We start from the raw sequence: 25,119 nt of genomic DNA on the forward strand, positions 1-25,119 counted from the left end.
AAAAATAAATAGAATAGTGATCTTTTAAAAAGATTTAATAAAAAAAAATTGAGAACAAATAATTAAGAAGGATAACATTTTTTTAGAAAGCAACGAATTAGAAATTAAAAACGTTACATTTTTTTTATATTGAATAATTTTTATTTGCTGGTAGATATTTTTGCCAACTATAGTGTTTTCTTTATATTTTGAAGAAGTTGGTTAAAATCGCATAATCACTCATATAACGTTATTCAATCAAAATCTTAATTTAGACAATTGTAAATAATGTTGTCATATGAACGTCAAAATTGAATATTTTGAAATTAAATTTTTTACATATTTAAGTGTAAATTTGTATTGTAGGTTCCATACGTTCGTAGACAATAATTTAAAGTTCATGACTCATACTGACAAAAATCTAAAGCTAAGAATAAATATTGCAATTTAATTGGTTCAAGTTGTCCAACGAATCACGTCCGCTTTAAAACAAACTTCAGCGATAAATTCGCCGGCATTATCCATTATAATTACGTATAAATTTATATCATTTCTTTATCTTAATCCAAGCGAATTACATTAGAACGTTTTTGATTTACGATCGAGATAAACGAAATCGATCGAAAGCTCGCCGCCCGCCGGGCGACAAAAGTCTAAAATATTTTCAATACAAGGTTAAATAAAAACCCGTTGCAGTTTATAGCTTTTGTATGCACCAAATCGTGTTTTAGATATACACGCACAATATCCATAAATCGAACCGGAATATAATAATTGCATCGAGCGGAACTCGATTGTTGGGCAATAAGCGGTTTAACCACCCGGGTCAACGAATTCGCTATGCGCGGACCTGTCACTGGCGAGAGTTCTCACACGATCAAGAGCACTCGTTCAAGTTAAAGGGGTCGACTCTAGTTGTTAGCTAATTCGATCGTTGCGAAACGTTGTTCGCAATTTATTTCTCTCTCTATAAACGCACGCGCTTTGTGTCCGAATGCGTGGAACGGTCTCGTTTTAAATTAATTGATTGATATGATCGATTGGGCGCGGCTGCATCGTGTATCAGCTATTTTGATTGATAATGCACGTGGTTGGGATTTTTAATTAAAAAATAGCTTATTGTTATTTATTAGTATATTAAAAATCGATCATTAAGTTGTCATTAAAAAAAATATAATGTATAGTAATTGGTCATTGTAAAAAAAATGTGCTATAATATATTTCTGTTTTCAAATGAATACATTTTAAAAATTAGCATACATACTCAATTATATTATCAGATCGACAGTGTACATGATTCAATTTTAAAAGAGACATGAATACTTTTTTTATGCATAGTTACTATCATGTCAATACTGCTACTAATTATGGAAAGAAAATTTAATATACTTTTCAATTAAATCATGAACTAAGGGTTATATTAATTTTAATGTAAGGCATAATTTTTGATAAACGGCTTCCATTTAGGTCTTATATAGAGAGAGTTGTTATAAACCAGGGTAATTAAAGCTTCAAAGTTTCGTTAAATAATAAACCTTCTGTACAATTTTCTCGGAAAAGTAATGTTTTTTCATTTTACTTAGCAATGATATTCATATTTAAAAAATATACTTATTTATTATTGTACGTTAGAGATACAGCTACAATATATAGTTTTTTTGAGAAAAAACAGTTATTCAATTACAAAAAAATATATATTCATATTTAACAAAATAAAATAGAACCCATAATATTCTTACCTTATATAAGTAAACTGAATTTTTTTATAAAATAAAGAACAAGCATATTTCCTGAGAATTTATCTAAAAAATAATGTTAAATTCAAAGATTTTTAAAGGCTTTATAAGTTGCTAGTATATTTAAATAATAAATATGTATATAAAGCAAAGCAAAGTTTTATCAATACTAAACACATAATCCGTATGTATATATATACATTACTATAAAAATTGATATATTTTTTTTTGTTTAAAAATAATAATCACCTAATATCCTAATCAATGGCTAAAACTTAATCATTTATCACAAAATATAATGAAAACATACTTAATAATTAATTGTAAAAATTATAAATTTTGGTGTTTTTTAAATACAAAATAAGATATAGCGAGAAAATAAGGTTTAATTAAACTAGCAATATCCAATTTCTGATCGATTCTCTTTTTATATTGTATTTATGGGATTTATGTACAAAAGTATAAAAATATTTTTTATGAATTTCGCGATTTCCAGTCGCTTTCATATTTTTCAATCTATTAAAATTTCACCCCAATTTGACATTTAATACCCTTGTGGATCATTTAAATGCACAGCATCAATTATTTTTATCCACATCCGTTCAGGATCATCATGCAAAATCCGATTGATCTCCGAAACTTCCGCAAACGCACGTTGCGCGTTTCTATAATCCCCGATGGTTAATAATATACAGGATGATTCAAACGAGCTTTAAGGAAGTAAATTACTAATATATTTTTATATTATTTTATTATTTTTTTTAGATTAAATTAAGACCATCGTGGCCTAACAGGTTACCCCAATGCGCCACGATGGTCGAAATATAAGTATAATATATATATATATATATATATATATATATATATATATATATATATATATATATATATATATATATATTATATGCATATATTTTTTTTTAAATATAATTTATAGAAATTTGTTACGCCTTTTCCAGCAATAAATACTAGTTTTGGACTTTTAGAATATTGTTTTTGAGTTTTTAAATTGATTGATGTTTTTAGACATTAACTAAATCGTCATGATAGATTTGTGATAATATTGATAAGGCGCAAAATCACATCATATGTGCAAAAAAAACATATAACGAATAATTTAATAGCAGTACCTCTTTTTGAAAATGATGAGACTGGTCCCTAATATTTTGTCATTACAATACAATTTTTATAGTAAGATAATAGACGGTTAAATATAACAATTTTGTCATATTGTCGTACATTGTATTATGTACGAATACAACTAAATATATATTTAAATAAAGTAATATTTTTTTATATTGCGTCACCGTGTAGTATGTACGCTGGATTTTGTAGGATTTTTATAATCCAATTTGTATTAGTTTGATTCAAAAGCGTTTCCAGCGAATGAAACGCATAATTTATACAGAATAATGTATACTTATGACAGGTCGATTGATAGAAGGAAAAAACCGACTCTCACGAATCCGCAATTATTATCATACGTCTGCGTAGAAACGCAATAAATTGCTTTGCGTTCGTGCACCGTGGAAAATGTGTGGAAGTGTTTCCACAAAAACGGAACTTATTTACATCGGACATACGCCCGAAACGTTGCGAAATTGAATTATTATCGATTGTGCTTGGTTGCATTAACCGGTTCGGTGCCGTAAACCGAATGTTATGGTTTAGTTGGGTAATGATTGTCCAATAACATGCTTTTTCGGAATAGTAAATATGCATGGACTTATATGTGGAATATTTACGACTAATTCAATTTATTCGAGCTATTCAATACATATACCTCAATATAGAATATTTTTGTACTTTTCTAAAATGTTGCAAACACACATACAAGAATCATTCAATATACATTAATGTTTTATATTTTTTAAGTAATTTTTAACATGTACATATGTTTATTTTATATTTTGATGAGTATTTGTCAGTATACAAATATCAAATACATAAATTATAGATTAATAAAATATTTGTTTACATATGAGTATTTGTTTATATATCATATATCAAATTGTTTATTCAATAACCCAATTATTCAATTAAAAAAAAATGAGAGTACACAAAGACGTCATATATACAAACTTTAAGAAGGCCCTTTACAAGGCTTGTCATGGGTTATTAGTAAAAAATTTAGACCTCGGTTTCTCGAATAATTCAACTCGGTTATTCTCAAGTTATTTGAGTAATTGTAACCTAGTTCGTAACCTATAGCGGCCGATTGTCGAGGAATATTTCACTTCTGTAGAAGTTCCTCAAGGGTCCAACACGGGTGTTCTGCTCTTTACGTAAATATATAGCAGCTAAAAATTCCAGTTTTCTTCTGTATGCAAATGATTTAAATTTGTTTAAATGCATTTCTTTTGTGGTGGACTCCTCTCTACAAAGTGATTTAGATTCTATATAGATTTGTTTGCCATCAGATTATTTCTACGATCTCAGTGTCAACGTTTTGGATAGAGAAACTTTTACCAAAAATCTTATAATTACTTAAAGAAGCAGGTGAAGATTCTTTTTACACGTTTCTAAGATACTCGACTTTGGGGAGCGGATTTCACTTTGATGATCCATTAGTTTTTCGCGTCCTATATTACACTTTAATTTGTGGTATTCTTGAATCAGGATCTATAATTTGGAATCCCCGAATAACCAAATACTCTCTTTCAATGGAAAAAGTTTATAAATAGTTTTTAAGATACATTTGTAAGAGGATATTTGCTTATTATCCGTTTTTATATCATACTGCCTTTTTTTGGAGCGTTGGGATCGATTCTTTATGTTCTTTTAAAAGGTTGTATGTCGCTAAGCATTGATTAAAACTACTTGGGGGTGCTGAGAGTGTTTCTACATGGCATCCACTGCGTGCACCACTGCCATTACCGGTACTAAAGCCCTACGAGTCCAACCTTTCGGGTGGGTTTCCAGATTTTAACGGCCGGGAGAGCGGTCCACACCCTCAGTAGTGCTAGTTATTTTTTAAGAGTTTATTTACTGTTTCTCCCTAGCATTAAAGAAGACTGGTTCCCGTTGGCTAGATTGCATTGCATGGCTATTGACAATCAAACTATTCTCAAAAACTTCCAGTTTTGAGTTCCGGATTGTCCTCAAAAATCACGATCGAATCCTCTTCTGATGCCCATTAGAGCCAGGACGTCTGCACTAGTCGACTCGCCTTTGGCTGTCGCCATCAGACTCCTTAAAAGGCTCACATTGCACATTGATTTGTTTATTGTCAGCTATGAGGAGCTGGTCTGGTTCTTTTTATTTAATTTGATTTTTTTATATTTTTTTCCTTTCTTTTTATCTTAATAATATTATTTATAAAATAAACTTATAACTTTTGTTACTATACCATCCTATTTAGCATGCAATTACTTACCTATAACAGCAAATGAATTGCGTAAAAAGCGTATGAATTACAGCGTGATGCTTTCTTGTAAGCATATGCCACATAATCATGAAATCATATTATTAGGCATTTAAAAGTATCCCCACATAATATATATCGCTGTCTTAAAAAAAAAATATTCTGTATAAAAGAAATGTTTTTTCAATAAAATTTCTAAAGTGTCCTGACACTTGAATCTATAGAGTAGCATTGACATGTATATATTAAAATGTACTTTAGTATTATTGCTGTTATTTTTTTTTGAATAAAACATTTTATTTTTAAAAAACTGTAAGATAATATTTATATATACTATACACACAACTGATAAATGCATTTAAATTCCTTAATTGTTTAATTGATTAAAATGTAAAGCGTATTTTAATATATTGCATTTTGTCAAGTAAAGATAAAACAGCTGTCAGTTTGTGTTTGTAGCAAATCTGATGAATATTACTAAAATATAAAACACAGTATTCAAATGTCAATAAAGTTTGAAAGATGAATGTCAGTAACTGTAATAGTTTGATTGCCAACTGACACAACATATTTCTAAATGACCTTTCAAGCAATATTAAGAATAAAAAATCTATAGACTATTAAATCTCTGCATTTAACATTGAGGTTAGGAAAAAATTAAAAGTTTCGAACTTTTTTACTGACAAATTAGGTTTTACAAAACATCCTGTTTTTTAGACTATTCGCTAAGCCTATTTATATAAAACAGAAGTGTGCCGCCAAATGTATAGCCTTCTATGTGTATAAAAATGACATATATACTATTTTTAACGTATGTTTGAAAAATAAAAAAATATTGTTTTGAGAAATGATTTAAGGAAAAATGAGATTATCGAAGTTAAAGCAGCTAATATTTTTTTTTCTTAAACAAATTGTGTCTATGTTTATGAAAGTTATATATATATATATATATTTTAAACTTAGGTAATATTTATTAACGGCATTAGACTGTTAGTTTATGCATGTGCATTATTTTTACATAAAATAAATATTTAAGTTTACTCAAAGCACTGTTTAAGGTGTATAGTACCCTTTCTAAACATTCTAACCACCCGGCTCCGGTTATTATCGAGTAAACTGAAAAAAATCAGGACAAGATTTCAAGTGCTAGGTGCACACGGCCAAGTTTGACGTTTGATTGCGACACCCCATAGCAAAATAGGTATACAACTGAGACTGAGGTATGGCACACCTGTCTATAGGTAAAAGTGGCCAAATACCGGCACGCCCTGAGCCGAATGCATTTGTCGAGTTTGAAAGGCGCACTTGAAAGTTCGTCCGACAATCCGTTTTCCGATTAAGTCGGCGGCGATGCATGTTTGATTGCAGGTGGAAAATTTATCTGCGAATTGTCAACTATGCGGAACGATCGTTTATATTATCTGATATCGCGTCTAGATATGCTTATTTTATTGCCATGCAAAATGAGTCTCAGTGGGTAAAATTTGTATCGGATAAACGCACTATGATACATATATTACTACACATTACTTACGCACAAAATACAGACATTAATAAAATATTTTTATTAATAAAATAATTAATAACTAATAGAAACCTCAATGAGCTAGGATTTAGTACGGCCTTGATCATAATTGTGGGATGCCTATTAAATACATGTTTACAATAAATTATATATTTTAGTGCAATTTATTAAAATTACAGATTAGTAGTTACAATTAAGAGTAAATGATATTACCTTTTATGAATTTTCTTCGAAGAGATGCTTAAAATTAATAATGAGAATAATGTAGACTATGATAATATTTTATTTAAATCTTCTAAAATTATTGATATATGATATAGCTGTATAGTTTAAATGTATAGTAATTAGGTATATATGTTTATTATGTTTTAGCTTTATTTTGGTAATATATTTCGCTTGAATTCACAATGAAGCTATTAATCACATCGAAACTGCGTCGCACACTCTAAAAGTCCACATACAAATTCCCATTTGAGCTTTAACGTGTACACACGATAAAATTTCTTCCAGTCTCGTGCAAAACACATACATAAATATTTTTTGTGTGTGCCGAACGCAACCGTATCAGAAAACCCTTTGATAAATATTCCAATATAATGACCGAAACACTAATGGCGTTGTCCGAATATTCCCTCTGGGGCGGCCATTTGTCGGTCCGTTCCGCCATTATGCGGCGTTTTCAACTATTTGGGTGTGTGTCTTTAAAATAAATTAGTTAACTGTACATATTTATGATATGTGCGTGAACATTATGTGGGGGTGGGTGGAGGACATTAGAGAAAATGGACGTGGTGAGATATCTCGGCGACGCCACCTACAATCTAGACGCCTGTGTGATAAATTAACGCGATAAAGCTCCACATCCGGTTTCATATTGACGAGCTTTTTGGATGTTTGAAACTCTTGAATGTATAGAAAAAAATTCACTTTATTCAATACGTAAATAATATATTAAACAATAAGATTTTTTCTAAAATAAGTCAAAGTGTTTATTCCCAGTAAAAATAATATGCCCTATGGCTATAAAGATTATTTTATTCTTCTGCTTATATTAATGAGAGTACATAATTCTAACGCAATAAAACTAACATATGGCAAATAAACTTGTGTATAAATTTATTTGATATACATATATTTATATTGTGCATCATAAGTATCACAAAATTAGGATCTTCATGGTTGCAAAATTTGAAAAAAAAAAGTTTTTGTATTGATTTATGTTAAATTTTCTAACTATTTCTCAAGAACCGCCTTCTAATTTATGACTGTATATACAACAAAATAACTTGTTCTCTTCAACCAATTTCATAATAATATTACTACACGGCTATATTTTCATAGTATAAATCAATAATTGCGTGTAAATTAAACATATTTAGATTAGCTTTATATTTGAATAAATATTATTTGAATTTCTCATTAAAATAAATAGAACATATGTTAATTGAAAATAAAATTTACTCTGGCGATTTTTCAACGGCTTATATTTTTACTAGGTATTTGTAAAAAATAACAATACTACTGCACGCGAAAAAGCTCATCAAATGCAGCAGTCCCATCGTCGCTCGAACGCGCGCACATAGTCCAAACGATTTCCGTCGATTGTTTGCATTGCAAACTGCAATTTGGCTTGATTTGGCCAATGTTGGAAAATTTTCCACGAGCGCAAAATACGGTCAATATTCAAAACTGTCACTTCTCCAGTGGCCCATTTGCATAGTCGGGATGCGGTGGACGTTTAAAAATTGCACTGGCGGCCACTATAAAACATTCGCCCGGCAAATACGGGCGCCCGGGGCGGTGACCGAAGAGCCCTGTTAGGTGACAAGGGTGCCCGGGAGGGCGCGCTGATATATGGACTCGCAAAGAGCCGCGTAAATTATGAAGCAGGGACGATCAAAACTAGAGCGCATGCCATGGGCGACTAAATTAACAAGATGACAAATAAATATAATAATTTTCAGTTGATTTATATATGTACTATGTATAATATTTTGTACTACTAGATTTTCAGTATTTTTTTAAATAAGTGTACAAATCCAAATTTTTATTTTTATTTTTCAACTACTGCAATTTACAATATGTATGAACAGACAAAATTAACTTATTTGACAGAAAGAGCTATTTTTATTAAAAAAAATACAGAATTTAAAAGTTAATAAAAAAAAGCTAAAATTGCAGAAATCTCTTAAAAACCTAAATAAATATTTTGAGAAGAAAAAATTTATGAGCAACTAGAATAATCAATTATATTTACAAAATATAGACTAAATTTGCAACCACCTTTTAAATATGAACTAAACAGTAACGTAGAATAAAAGTATATCATTAAATACTTGCACCTACATAGTGCTTGCTGCCATTGCGAATTTTAGACCAATTTATAAATAAAATAAGCACGATAACTACAAATAATAAAATCCTAAATTACAAATATTTTAAATTAGGCTTATTTTAACATAATTGTCTTGTGTGGAGTAAGACCAGTAATACTATTTTTCTTAATTTAAATTAATTTAAATTAATTTAAAATAAATTTTAAACATATTATATAATACAACTTTTCATGCAAATCAAAATATCTTTCTAATAACATACAAATGCTAACAATCAAGGAACTTTCAAGTTTTAAAGTCGAAAGGGTGTGACTTTGTAGCTCGAACAGACGCCAGAAAATCTAGTAACAATTAATTTTAATAACTTATATAAATTATCTCATTTATAGAGAAATTTAGATGCGACTAATAGGCGGTAAAGTTAAAAATGACAGGTCATGGAAGTCAGAGAATATTTGCTGGCGTGTCGAGTTGTATTATTGTCGGCTGCGTTTTTAGTAGAGAGACTAGTATTGTCGTGATTTGTTTTACCAATGCTCTTTGAACAGTGTTTTCTAGATCGTCACTACTCATTTGATCCGCTGATATATAGTGTCTAATATTTTATTTTCCAGTTCCTTGGCATGAGCCATTAACCTGAATTTTTATTTAGTTTAATTAAACTCCTTTTTATTTTCTTTTGTGGCAATTAAACCCGCATTTCAATCATTGATTCACTGATGTCTTTTAACTTGTTCTTACTGCTGAGACTCCGTGGCGTCTCTCTCTATATGTGATAAAGTGTCATATTTTATAATGCTAGTTAGAAACAGAGGTATCAAGCAGCAGATAAGAATGTTTGTTAACCAATTGCAGTGCTCCTTAGATATTCACAAAATGTGTTTACGCCTTAAAATAAAATCTGTTAATATAGTCACTATAGCGATCGTTAACTAAAGGGTGATATAACAATAGTAATATGCGCAGAGTAGAATGTATTGTTTAGTTAGAATCCTTTCCTAACAAAAAGTAGTTTTTTCGGCGGGAGTGATGGGTGATATGGGTGTTCTATTAAGTGGTCCGTAAAATATTTCCAAATAATAACGCATTTTTATTCACAAAATATCTCTTCGATTATTGTAAAAAATACAGTGCGTAGCAATTCTTTTAAAGAGTGTTAGTTTGTTCGAAATGTTTTATTAAATTTATTGTAAATTGTTTATTGATATTTTAAAGTAAAATTCAATAATACTTAAATTAAATTATACTTATATTATAACTAGATTGCTTTATGTTGAAATCAATATAGAAGTAAAATTTTATAGCACATTAAAAATAGCATTACATTACATTGAACATTTGTGCTCATTTAACGACTAGTAGTTAAATCAGCGCACTAAATATTTTTTGTATTTAAAAATGTAACATAAACAATCGAGCATTCATATCTCGAATCAATACCTTTATTAGTATGTTTAAATAAATAATTTTCATTAGAACAATACGCCCAGTCCCGATTGTCATAATCGCATATCAAGAACAATAGGTTTGATAATTTTCGTTCGAACAAACAGGATTTCGAGTGGGCCGCTAATGGTCACTGTTATATTTACAAATTCGACACAGTCAGCGGTTTTACGTTGTGTTGTAATTTCGGTCTAACGAATCAAACCGAATTAAAAATTCTATCACACAACTACAAAGTTTACAACTAGCACTCATTTATTACCGGAACTACGGACAACGAATGGACGCCGTACACGAAACGTGATAATAAATTAGCTAATTAAATAGCACCCACGGATACCTGACGGTCACATTAAACGTTCCTAATGACACATTCGATACGGAACACCAATGTGCCACCTGAAACTATTCACCATAGGAGCGTGGGTGTGACCCGTGAGTAATTTAATACGTTTGGTCATTCGAAAAGTTCAATTTACCCGTGAACGTGAAAATGAGTCTGCTGTCACATTCCCCAGCTTTATATGGCACAGCGGAAAAGTTGTTTCGAATGTCAAAATATGGATGTTTAATACGCGTGACTTTCATGTTTTACGGCAGAGGGGTGCCCTTGAATTGTGATAATTGTTTTACAAAATAACAAAAATTTAATGGCATACAATTCATTTAACATTAATTGTCATATATATATAAAATCTCCCACATCCAGAACTATTCTTGATGTCGTAAATTCCTGTTCGAATTTTTTTTAATAATCTTCGACATTTACCGATATTTACTGAATAACCTACCACTTAACAAATGATTTAGTAGCCGTAGTTGTCAATTTTTTTAGTTCGCTTTCAGAATGCTTGGAAATGCAAATATCGAAAATAAAATATTAGCTCAATATGTGCATATATTAAATATATATTATGCAATAAATTTCCGGAACACATTAAAACAACAAATAAAAATAAATAACACAATTACCAACCTAGTGGGCGCAAACATGATAAATGTGGAATTTGGTAAAGGTGAAGATATAAATGTATAGCGGTCCTTAATTGCAGCTAACCCTCTGCGAAATGAGGGTTAATAATCAACCCTTATAAACCAAGACCAGGCTTAATTGAATTTTATATAATTTTTTATATATGAATATTTGTAATTTTTTGTTGAGTAAAAATTGATAAACTTCAGAACCTTGAAATATCTCTAAGAAAAAGGCAATTATTTAAAAATAAATACATAATACGTTTGAATTACGTAATTTATTTCGTTTTTATTGATGGTTGCCTTTTGTAATGCCCAAAAATAATCAACGTATTTAAGATTTGATAAAAGCGAAAGTGTATTACATGTATTATATTTTTGATTGTATAATGTAATAAAAGTATATGTTTGAGATGACTATATTTTTGTCATTGTCCTTTAGAGAAAATAAGTATTATATGGTAATTAATTAATTATATTGTATAAAAGGAGTAGGCGAAGTGACTAGATTTTTTTACGGTTCTCAATTGTAATTAAGCAAAATTTAAATGTTTTTTTTGGAAAACAATACATACTTTACGTTTTTGCTGTATGTGATATTTTTTTTAATTACTATATAAATTTTATAATGATAACAAAAGGTAAAGGTAGACCAAATTAAGACTGGTTTTACATTTTGTGTTATATAATTATGTAAATATATCATTGTGCAATTGTTTTGGAATTATTTTGTGCACGTATACGATTTAGCCATCACGGTTCCCTAATATGCACCCAGGGCGGCAACCCCTTATCGTTCCTCAACCTTTTCCAACCTCCTAACTACCCTCCTAACCTTTATCCCGAGCCGTCCTTTGCCACCCCTAAGCCTTGCCTCCTCCGACGCCAAAAGGGTTCCGAGCGCCCATTTATCTTTCGACAAGACAAATGTTAGCAAACAATAGCGGGCCCACGTTTGTATCCAGGCGAGAACATTTGCATGCAAATACGGAACGATTGTGTTTCTTTTAATAAATCCACGCGGCTTGCGTGAACTCGGAAAAGAACCGCGCAAGAAGAACCAGCCAACCCCTAACTATATCGACGGGAAGTTATTTTTTATCATTTATTACGTTTTTGCATAACAAAAGCTACGCGAAAAAGGTCAACTGTGTTTGTAATACATTTTTGCTTTGTATTTTATCACTTCACTTATAGAGTTAGAGGTCGCTTTGAAAGGTCCGCATTTTTTACTTGTAAAGAATTTTTGAGTATGTTTTTCGACAGTGGCTCTTGGTGAAAATTGTCTTTCAAGTGTGATGCACTTTGTTCTAAAAGACAAAATATTTGCATATTGATTGAATGCCAGAATATCTATAGCTTAAAACATTTGCAGAAACATCAATAAAAAACGTTATATAATTTAATTTATAAATTGTATATTGAGATTTATTTATTCTAAATCTTTCTTTCCAACATTAAAGTCGTTATCATAATGTAATATAACACTATAAACATAATCAACATCTTCAAGTAAATAGTGTGATACTAGACTAATTAAAGTCTGTAAATCAAAAAATATTTTTTTAACAGCTATAAACTAATTTTACAACTTAAAGTATTGTAAATAGATCGACACAACCCAGATTGATTGAATTTTTATTATTTAAAATATTATTTATCCATGAGATTCGAAAAATAAAGACAAATTTACTATGTGATAATCAATAATTCTGACCTTGAGAAACGATAGATATTTTTAAACACGTTTATATGGGTTCATATGGGTTTGAAAACAGATATTTTAGGTATTAGTCAACGATTCATACCACTGGTTTATTTTACCTGTCATTTTTGTATAAATCTATTCTTTTTAGGTATTTAATATATATAATGAATATATTTTTTGAGATAATAAAAATCTAAAAATTGATCATATTTAGACAAACATGTTACTTTTATTGTTCTCACTTCACATTATATTGATTATTTCGTAAGTGAAATGATTTTTTTTGTAATGTAGTATCTTTATATATATATAATATATTTATTTAACGTTTTTTTATAAATATGTTTAAATTTACTTTAGTTTTTTAATACACGTAGCCTCCATCTTAGCAAATACAAGCTAGTTTTTCTATGGAAAAATTTAACTGAAATATTAATTAGGTACACCATATTTAAATAATTCCAGATTCTTTTACATTTTCAACAAAAAGATAATTAGCACAATTATTAAATTATTTATGACTTGATTACAACTTCCTATCTTAGTTTCTTATTATTGTTTTCTTCAAAATAATTTTATTAGTTATTTTATTGACATTTAATAAATGATCTATCACTTTATATTATTATTGTCAAATTTTATGCACCAAATAAATTTATAGCATAAGACATATGCCAGATATGCCAGACATATTTATTTTTATTTTTAACTACATTATTTTTGCATGGGTGAAGTAAAATTAAGGGTAACAGGATTATTTTTAAATTATTCAATATTAATATTTACAAAATCTGCGACTTATTTATTCACAAAAAACTAAAAACTAGAAATAAATATTTATATTTATATAAACAATTTATTTTTTATAAATTAAATTCAACCAGTAAAAAAAATATCATTTGACAATTAAGTTTTAAATAAAAACATTTAAAAATATTTTTTTTTTGGACAAAAGCCAAAATTTTACGCATACTAAACGTTTTAAAAAATTTAAAAAAAATATTTGAGAGCCATTAATTGATTGGCTTTTTTCGTTTCGTCCTCATCAAAAATTTTTTTTAACTTTTAAAGGTCTAGATAAAATTTAAAAAATATTTTATCTAGCTAAATTTTATTGTGCTGAAACTTAAAAGGCTTCGCAGCAAAATACTATTCTAATAGTAAATATGTTATTTTTTAGGAATTATTTTTAAAAATATTTTATAAAAAAATATATTTTTTAATTTCGTCAATTTATTTAATATATTTATTTAAGTAAAAAAAAAAAAGTTGGGCTAATTGGCCGTTTTTTTTATTTATTATGATTGCATAAAGTACAGAAATCTATTTAGCTGCAAAAACATCTTTGTTGCTTTATTTTACTTATAAATTACCATTATTTGATAAAAACGTTAATGGTAAATTTGTAGGGAAATAAAAATATCTTTCACTTTATTTTTTCTTGTGGGTACTGCACCTTCTACTCTGTCTTTTTATATTCACTTGTATGTTTCGTTTTGTAATGCACTTAAGTGCCCTCTTTAGACATTGCATGCACTAGAATGAAAAGCACGTCAAATAGCAAGATTGATAAGGGCGTTACGTACAAAGAAAGTAAAAAGAAAGAACGACTCTATTATCGGAATGGGTAAGGGTGGTTAGCAATTTATTTAGAAAGGACTGAGGGAGGAGTCCAGATGAGCTCTGGATTGTTCGTTGATCACGGGGTACTTAGAATGAGGGATTGATACGACTATACAGCTATCCGAGGGCGTAATGGAACCCAAGGTTATTGGAAAGAAACTCATGAAAATAATATAAAACCCTTTGATATTCGCTTTAAATAAGCAATGCTAATGTCGGTCGGCCAAAGTGTTTTTCGCGCTGAAAATAAAAAAAAGATGGCATTATAAAATGTTACGTGACTGAAATATATAGGTTAGCGGGCAGACTTAACGATGGCACACAAAAGAAACTGATGCTATTTAACAAACAGGCCGAACAATGCACGTAAACATAGAAAATAATACGAGTCTAAATGGCGTGACCGCGTCAATTTGTTTGGTGGATTTAAAGTGAATACCAAGTTAGAGAAATATCACCGAAACGGGTGTTAAAATTTCTCAAACAGACTTTAACTTTCGTATGTGTATACTGTTATGTAAATGTGTGTATAAATGGCGGGCATGTTAATTTTATGTAGGTCGACTATAAATTTTGACTTTAAGTCATTGTGATGGTTTATATTTATACATAAACAGCAGGGTTAGAGAAGTGATTATAAAAACCAGGATTATAAATTATACACAATTATAAGCATTGACTAGGGCAAAGATACTGCGAATTTTGTACTTATGATAACTATACAAAAGTATTTTGTATATAATTTTCTTTACAATATTTTATTATTTAATTAATTTCAATAGATAATTAAATCGCAAGACTCGGTGGTGTAACAATTAGGAATAAGTTTGTTTATTGCTAATGACTCGTGAAAGGGGTCCATAATTAGTTTGTTTAATCCGCACACGTATCCCAGCACCAAGCGACGCCTATTCCCCATTTGCCGACGGTAATGTCCTCAAAGGCCGTGGAAGCTTTGGTACTCTAAGCACAATTTAAGCGAATCCTTGCGGTCAGCCGACGCTTTGGTGAACCAGAATACATGAGACGTCCGAAATAGACGATCCGAGGCGCGAATGGAATTTCATTCGAATGAAAACGATTAATTCAATACGCGGTGCGCCAAGACTGATAAATTCCATTAAGACGCGGTTCGAGAAGAGTGTGAGAGAGATCCTAACAATTTCTGATCTCCGGCTAAGGTGAGCCAGATAAGAATAATTGAAAACGATTCGTGATATATGAGATTACGCTCACGCAAAGAGAGCGTTTGAGACTACCGATTGTCGATGGGAATCCATTTGTATAAAATTCGATTAGATTTATTTTACAACTTCATGCTACATGGTTTATGTTGTTATAAATAATATATAAATATATATTACTAAAAAATAACTGATAGATACATAAATAGCAAAGTAAATCAGTGATACAATTTTTTTCAATTACATGTTTTAATGATCTTATGGAAATTTATAAACCTATATGAGAATATTAAATATGTATCTGAGAGAAATATTCAGAATCTTAATATTCATTATATGCTAAGTGGTGTCTTGAATTTAAAGCAGAAAGAGCGAAAGTTCATAATCAAGAAATAAGTGAAAAAAATAATTCATAGTCAAAGAAAAATTCTTTAAAATTGACGAAATAAAACTTCAACAACAAACACGCAATCTTTTAATACAGGATGACATAAAATATAAATTTAATGAAAATTATTAATTACAGAAATATATCGATTAGGCTAGGTATATAAAGTTGTTATGGATGTTACAGTTACTTCAAGTTACTTCGAGTTCAAAATAAATGTATGACACATAAATAAAAATTTGTTTTTGAGCTCACTAATTGCAATAAGATGATTTGGCAAATGTTGGGTGACAGGTGACAATCAGACACAGATAGAAGACATATATTACAATTTCATGTTCTGGCTTACACAATGAAATCCTAATTATTATTTAGATATTATAAGTCGATCGCAGAAAAAAATAAAAATATTTTGTAGACTTGTTATCTTAATTTTTTAATATCCTTTGTATTAGTAATCAATAAAAATGAAAACAAATGAAGGTATTTTATCAAAATACACACAGTTTGAGAAACTGGCAAAAACGTTAGTACTGAGGCAAGGTGTTTAAATGCTGCAACTGTCAATAATATTAATTATTATAGTTTTTTAATATGACGTAATTGATAATTTATAATGTTTAATTTATAAAGCAGTGATAAATTTATACTATTATATATTATAATATTATGTTAAATAATTTAGTTTTTAATCTTATGATTTCTTAACTGAATCTAAAAATAAATTTAATAATATAAATACTTTTTTAAATATTTATGTTAATCTAGATAAAATCTTGGTAAATATATTAGGTTTTGGTATATAAAATATATAGGAAAACATATATAAAACGTTGCAAAAAATCACTAAAATATTTAATATTATTATTAAAAAAATATTTTATCTAAAACAATAAGAAATATCACGTTTTCATTTTTACGCAATACATATACAATATAGTATAATTGATTAACATATAGAGCAAATATGTACTTAATGTGGTATTATGATGAATAGCTATTCAATTCAATTCACGTAGATTCAGTGCGTTTTGACGCTAAATCTAATAATTGAGATGAATCTGTGTGATCTGCATATTAAACAATTGCACACGGATGATATTCAAAATATAATATATAATACAATAGCTTTATGTTAAATACGTTATTATGCGAATATTATATGGGTTATATAATAGTTAAATAAATACACATTTTCATATTGCAACCAAAATATACATTATATTCAAAATGTTTTATGAATCACATAAAAAATATTTATCAAGATGGATTTATGTTGTCGATACATGGTATTACATTATTTGCTCATGATGCGTGTCATCATATATTTGCATGTCGATCAAAATCCGACCGCAGAGTCCTGATGGAACTCAAAATGGATTACGGGAAATCTCCCTGAATTGATCTCGAAAAATTTTCCGACCATCCCCCGACCGCGGTTGCATAATCCTACCCCTAGGGGCATTAATGGCATCGGAGCGTTTATTTACGCATCATTTGCAAAAACAAACTCCACGCTCGTTCGCCATAGTACGAATTAGCAATTAGTAGCTACCCCTCGGCTTTAATTAATATATATTATCGCGAATTTTATTCGCAGCATATTCGCCCTGCGGAAACAGTTAAAAGGGATTTCCATTTTAATCCACCGGTCGATACCTGAGCGCCGGTTAAAGCACTATTTTCTAATTAATCGTAACATTAACTGCTATTGTTTTTATAGCTTGCTTTCTGAAACCGATATTAAAATTTATATATTTGTACGAACTCGATATAATGTCAAACCGATTAAAAGTATAAAACTGCTCTATAAAATCAGACAAATGTATTATATAATATCGTGTATATGTATAAATCGATAGTTACGATGCGTTTAAGATATAGAATTTCATGTCAAAATAATATAGAGAGTTAATCTGAGTATTCAAATTATTAGCATGCCAAGAATTAGCGGTTTTGGTGCGGTAAAGCAGAATAGCTAGGATATAGATTTTCTTTGTTACATGTTATACAAAATATAATAGAGAATGTTATTTTAGATTTAAAAATACAGAAACAACAAAAAGTAAAAAAGTAATATACATCAACATTAAGCTTTTGACTGGGCTTAATATATTAAGAATTGTGCTCCTCGATGATACCAAGCCTTCGTAAAATTCTCAAAACAGTGGTTGCAGTAACATTATAATAAATAGCGGTTTTTACTAATTATTAAATTAATTTTATGAACGTGTACCAAGACAGCTCTTAAAATTCAAGATGTATCTTTGACATTAAAATTGTCCTCTCTAAGTCTCTGAAACCACATTCCGCACGTAAAATTATTTATATCATCGGTTCTATGCATAGCTTTTTTCATCTGTTATATGCATAGGGTTTTTAAAATGTCTTATATAAAGTTAATGTTTTTTCTGTAATTTAAACGATAATAGAAAATATCTAGGTTCTTAAATCATAATTATGTTTTATTAAAATTCCAGATTAATTAATATTTAATAAATTAAATAAAAATATTTTTTGAGTGAAGCTGCTAACGATACAAAAAATATTTTGCCACGAAGCAAAGTCAACAGTATATTTGTAATATTTGCTTCAATTCATCATATACATATATGTATATGTATATATATTTTTATATATTGTTCGGATGTTTTGGAGGAGTACACTTTTATAGATGAATTCACAATTATAAAATCACTTTTGTTTCAAGGATAAACAGATTTAAGTTAAACTCTGCGATCAACAGCTGAGGTGTATCGTCAGCTGTGTAGACACAGAGGCGTTGCGTCTTTGAGATAAGGTGATCCACCACCTCGTGAGGAAGGACATCATTTTGAGATGTTACTCGAGGAGTATACGTACATAAGACGGGAGTCAGACAACATCGTTCGCTCACAAGTCACAATTTATCTTGCGGATTTACATCCACTTACTGTCAGCGCCAGTCCCGGTGCCTCCGACCGGCGTAGAGATGCCATGGCGTAGACCAGTGCTACGACGTACCGCAAATATCCCTCACGCCTCTTATAATTTACTCAACATATGGCAATAAACTCGCACGTCGTGTTTGCGAGTGAGTAAGAAAATTTATTATTTACTTCTTACGTCTCATTGCACAAAATAAGACCATATCAGAAATCCCTTTTTTATTTTTTGTTTTCATCAAAGTTTCGTCTAATAATTTGCCTTTTAATTTAGCGGTCAATTTGTTTTAATTACATACATAGTTAATGAAGGGAATGCATTTATTTTTTTAATTTTCATTTAGGTATACATTATTTATGGCGTAGACCTGAGTACACTGTTTTGAAGAACTCGAGTTAATGTTTTCCGGAAGCTTTAATAGACGTCTTAAAATCTCACTGAAAAGCATTGGTCCGATATGTACGGCTTTAATATTGAGCTGTATGATTAAGACTGAAGTTTCTAAAGTATAAATTTACACGCTTTATGTAATGCTTGCGCTACATCGAGGAAAATAGCAGCGCAAACTTTATTTTATTCTACAACTTTTTTAATATGTTTAGTTTAACACTGCTCTATTATAGCATGTTTGTCAGAATTGTATTGTATTTTTACTTATTATTTTTTTTTTTTAGAAGTTAAAAGACTAATAAAATTGTTTGTTATCATGATGCTTTTTCAGCAACTTTTTTTAAAATCCAGGTAGTGTTTTCTATTAAAAAAGTTTTTTAAAAACGCAGTTATTTAATTATTGTCATCATTATTTTAATTTTATTAAGTCGTATCTATAATGTAATTTTGAAAAAAAAAATCTAAAATATTCTGATTTTTTTTATTGAAAACAGAAGCTTAAAAAATAAATCACTATCGTTTTAATAAAAACTGCTGGTTTAAAAACCTCTTTATTTTGCATTAGTATTTATTAGCCTTAAACAGTGGTCGGCAAACTTATTGGCCGAAGAGCCAAATATGTACATTACAACGATTCAAAATAGTTCTAAGAGCCAAATCTGTTTTTTAATTTAGTAAACCTTTATTATAATTTTAGTCCTTCGTTAAATTACGGGTACACTGAATAAAACTTGATTTCACAGTTAATAAAGATTTATTCGTTGATAAACAATAATATGAAAGTAAGGTATCCATAAATTTAAATCATGACAATGACTGACAAACACTTAATGCGAACTATGTCGTTGCATCTCCTTGGAAAGTTTCAGTAAGTCAGGTTTATATATTGTTGTTTTTAATTTTAGGCATGATTCCAGGTTCTCATCAATAAGACAACTTCTCAGTTTACTCTTGATAAAGTTCATGCTTGAAAAGGATTGTTCGCATGAATATGTAGAATCAAAAAGGGAAAGAACAGCAAACGCAAGTTTTTTCAGCTGATCGTAAGAGTCAGGAATACTATTCCAGACGTTGAAAATGATCATGTCTTCATTCTCCAGGTCTTTTAAAGCAGACCACTTGTGTTGTGAACTAAGATCACATTCGTTCTTCTCCAAAATTTCCAAATCAATACAAAGAAGTTGAAATTTGGAGTTCCATATTTCTTTGTTTTTTAAATCCTGCAATTGTATTTCAAATTTACAATGTCAATGCCAAAAGGAGAAAATTTCAACTTAGTTATTATAGCATTAAGAGGATTTTTGATGAATGCTAAGGTCGCTTTGCTGTTCTTAAAATCCTGAAACCTGCTGAGAAATGCTTCCCTCATATTTAAAATTATTGTTTTGAAATGGTGTTTGTCAAAAGAGGAATTATTTTCTTGGCGATGCTTCAGCAGGATCGGAAAGTGAAACAATGTTTCTCTTTCAAAATCTTAAGCAAAAAGGGATAATTTGTTTTCGAATGAAATGACTTCTTCTAACATCGAAAAAATTGTGTTTCCTTTCTACCATGTCTACCATGAAATGAAAGTTTTGGATCCACTGATTGTCTGGATGGTGAACACTCTTCTCAAGGAGAAATGCTTTAATTTCTGGCAATAGGGACGCGAAACGTTTTAAAACGTTCCCTCTTGATAACCATCGAACCTTGTTATGAAGCAGAAGATCAGCGTACTCACTCTCCATTTTAACTAAAAATTCTTTGAATTGACGATGATTAAGAGCTTTAGCTACAATGGAGTTGATGATCGTGATCACTAATCCCATAACTTTACTAATTTCTTTCGGAAATGTCTGCGCACAAAGTGCTCCTTGGTGAATAATGCAATGATAAACCAATATCTCGTGATTCATTTTTTCTTTCAAAATGGCAACAAACCCTTTTCTGACGCCGGTCATACTTTTGGCCGGCTTTTCTGTAGCCGTCAAATACACAGATTGACAGCTGTCATACTACTACGCTGCGCTGCGCCCCTACCGGACGAAACAGGTACTACGTCAACGCTCACGCACACATTCAACGTTGTATGGAAAGGACACTTGACCAGAATTAGCGCCCGAGCCCGTGGATATTTGTGCCAGAGCCGCACTCAAGGAGCCAAAGAGCCGCATGCGGCTCCGGAACCGCACTTTGCCGACCCCTGGCCTTAAACATTGCTGCATATGCAGAAGTGTTCAAAGCATTTTTATTCTTACTGGTTGACTAACATCTACCACGATTTTTTACTTATTATATTACAACTACATGTTAATTAGTTTAAGATTACAAGTTAATTTATGTGATAGTTGAATGACTTTTGTTAGTTAAAACACGACGTTTGCATAAGCCTTGTAATACGCTTGGCATTCAGAAGCTAGGCAGACAACTGCACAAATGCATTACATATAATTAATTTGTGATATTACTAGCAGGCGCATACCCTTCAGTCATAAACGCCCGGGGCGCTTTGTTCGTATGTGCCAAATGACATTCGCTTAAATTAATATCGTCGAAAACAGATTCGGTGATGAGAACGATCTATTATAATCGTTTGACTGATACGGTAGTAAATAGTAATTAGGAAAATGGGCGCAACAAAGCAATATGTAGTATATTTAGGGTCAGAGAAATATTGAACTGATAATCTATGATCGTGTGTTAGATTTTCACAGCGGAATATATTTTTTTATTTAAAATAAATACAACGTTTTAATAATTAAAAATGACATGGAAGCTCAAGTTTTTATTTTGGACTTTGTAAGTGATCCTGAAATAAATAAATAAATAATAAATTAAAAGTTGATTGCTAACTTCTAGTAACGCATTGGGCTAACGCTTGTCGTGTTTTATATGAGGCGTTGAAAATATATATTTAATGTAGTGTATTGTTATATTAGGCTAAATAAGCTCATGATTGATTATAGTATCAAAATTATTTTAACCTTTTAAATTCTATAATTCCATAAGCCTCTAAATATATATTATGAAATTTTTAAAGCTTCTCTTCAAATTTTTAAAAATATTAATATATTGTAGTACAAATGAGTTCGCCCTTATTATTTTGACGCTTCATACTAAGTATGTGCTAACATAACATGACACCATGCTAGACATATAAGGTAGATCTCGGAATCTTGGCTTCCAATATATATGTGTGTATTTAAATATGTATATAAAATAAATAATAACATTTATTGAATCACCTGCATTTTTAAAAATGTTTATAACATCTTTATTATAATTATGAAAGCAAAATAGTAATATTTAGTCATTAGACCCAAATGTGAATTTATCAGATTTACATTTAAAGCTATTGGTATAGGTGTGTGCAAAATGGTTATCAGTTGTAATATTAGCTTATAAGCGAATTTATTATATAGTGTATATTTAAATCTCTCCTGTCATATTTGATGAAGATAACCAGGTGTTACGGTATAACCGCAAGGGTGACAGGACCTTCTAGGGGAGGCTTAAGTCTCACCTCAAGGTGACTTACCTGGACAAGTTTACTTTGCGCGAACCTCCTTTGGGCGACACTCAATTTATCCTAAAACATACAATCCGATTACACGGGCTTTCTTTACTCTATATATTTTTTTCTTCATATATGTTCTCATATTTATGAACGACGTAGCATTGGGCATGAAACGATAGGCTTCGTTAGCTTCGGCACTTGAGCTTTCATAGTGAGCGCAACGGAAAGCTTTACCGCCAGAGTACTCGAGGGGTGCATATTATGTAAACGACGCATATAAAATGCATTGAAAAAATATTTAAATGACTTACTAAAAAATAAAGTTCTTGTACTTATGAATTTACCGCTTTGAAGTCAAAATCGATGTTCCGTGAATCGCGCAAAAGTTTCCCAGTGTTTTTTGTTATACGCAAGATAAATAGCAATTTCATGACGCAATTCCTTTGTGCAGTTTTCCCGATACGACTGCGATATATTTTTATGGCAATCGTAAAGACACAGATTTTATTTGTATGCGCTAAGACCGTTTGACACAGTTGCAGTTTCTGTGCAGAAAATTTATAACTTTATATACTGACGTAACGAATGCACCCATTTGCTTCCTGGCTCTCAAACAAAGGACCTTTGTGAATCATTACTTTTAGATTTAAAAACATACATGGGAGTATAATATACATTTATAATATACGCTGTGTTTCATTAAAGATACGTAATTAAAACTAAAAGCTTTGTGAGTTTAATGCATCGTAACGGGATGTGTAATATGCGGGTAATTTTCACAGAAGCATTATTAATATTATTTATTCGTGCATTCCTATGAAAATTTAATTATACTTTAATGAATTCGTACAAAGAGCGCTAATTTAAAATATCGAAGTAATTACCTTTATTACATACATACGTAAATATGGTTTTATTTTTATTTATGATATATTCGCAAACATAGTGATTAATAATAATTTTAAAATAAATTTATTTTTTAATAATAATTAAGATTTCCTGTTCGTAAAATTAAATTTGTTTTTAATAAGATCCTCTTAAATATATATAATCATATACTATGTTATATAATAAATTAATTTAAAACTTGGTATCGAGCTTTACATTTATTTTTTTATAGAAACTAAATGTGAAAATATTAAAACAAGAAATCAGCATACTAATGAATCGATCCTGTTTTTATAACAAAAAGTACATAATTGTTGTTATGCAAGTGCTCTAAAATTTATGATTTGTCATTAGTGCAAGGCGTTAATAAAAAATGCAAATTGGCGAATGTAATATGAAATAAATTGTATTTAATTAAAAAAACCCGAATCGATACAAATATGAGTATATTATAAAAACACCTCTTTTTTTTCATATTTGGTATCCATTTCCCTATAGAAAGCTTAAGGCAAACCACTTTGTTGTATTCATTTAAAATAAGTTATATAATCGTCCATCATAAAATAAATATGTAATTCTTTGATACAATACAAAAAATATTTCAAAACCTTCAAACCTTCGTAACACATTCAAAGGAATTGAGACGAATGTCAAATTAATTAATGATCAAGCGATATTTAATATATTCAATTAACCTACTTGAAAGCTATACTGTCACTCAAATTTTAATAGAATAATAAACTAAAATTGATTATTTATCATAAAAAATAATGATTTTTATTATTCATTGTTCTGTAACGAAGGCAAGATTCGCTCAAGAAATATGACCCAATAAACGTCACGTCTTTAGGTTTATTCCATTTACAAGTACATCAATTCTTGCGATGCGAGGTCGCAGTCCATAAAAAAAGAATCTCATACTTTGTTTAAACCTTGGGTCAATGCCAAATGCCTCAATCGAAGATCAAATAAAAAATACAATCGTTTTATATAATATTGTGAAACGCTTCTTGTGCCTCAGATGACATTTCACGATCTGTCCTTTATGGTATTGGTTAATTTAACATAAGGACGTTGGATTATTTTATGATTCTAACTAAACGAATAATATATTTTTTTAACTGTTATAAAAAAAATAAGTATCAATAAAACCTAT

At 29.8% G+C, this 25,119-nt stretch overlaps 1 protein-coding gene across 2 annotated transcripts in view; it reads left to right on the plus strand.

Annotated features, from left to right (window-relative positions):
• The window catches only part of LOC148235965 (uncharacterized), a 163,949-nt gene that overhangs the window by 132,666 nt on the left and 6,164 nt on the right, over nt 1-25,119 (plus strand). The window lies entirely within an intron of this gene.

This window comes from Plectrocnemia conspersa, unplaced genomic scaffold, assembly GCF_051122295.1.
Source record: "Plectrocnemia conspersa isolate PC_06_02 unplaced genomic scaffold, ASM5112229v1 ptg000004l, whole genome shotgun sequence".
Taxonomy (NCBI): Eukaryota; Metazoa; Arthropoda; class Insecta; order Trichoptera; family Polycentropodidae; genus Plectrocnemia; species Plectrocnemia conspersa.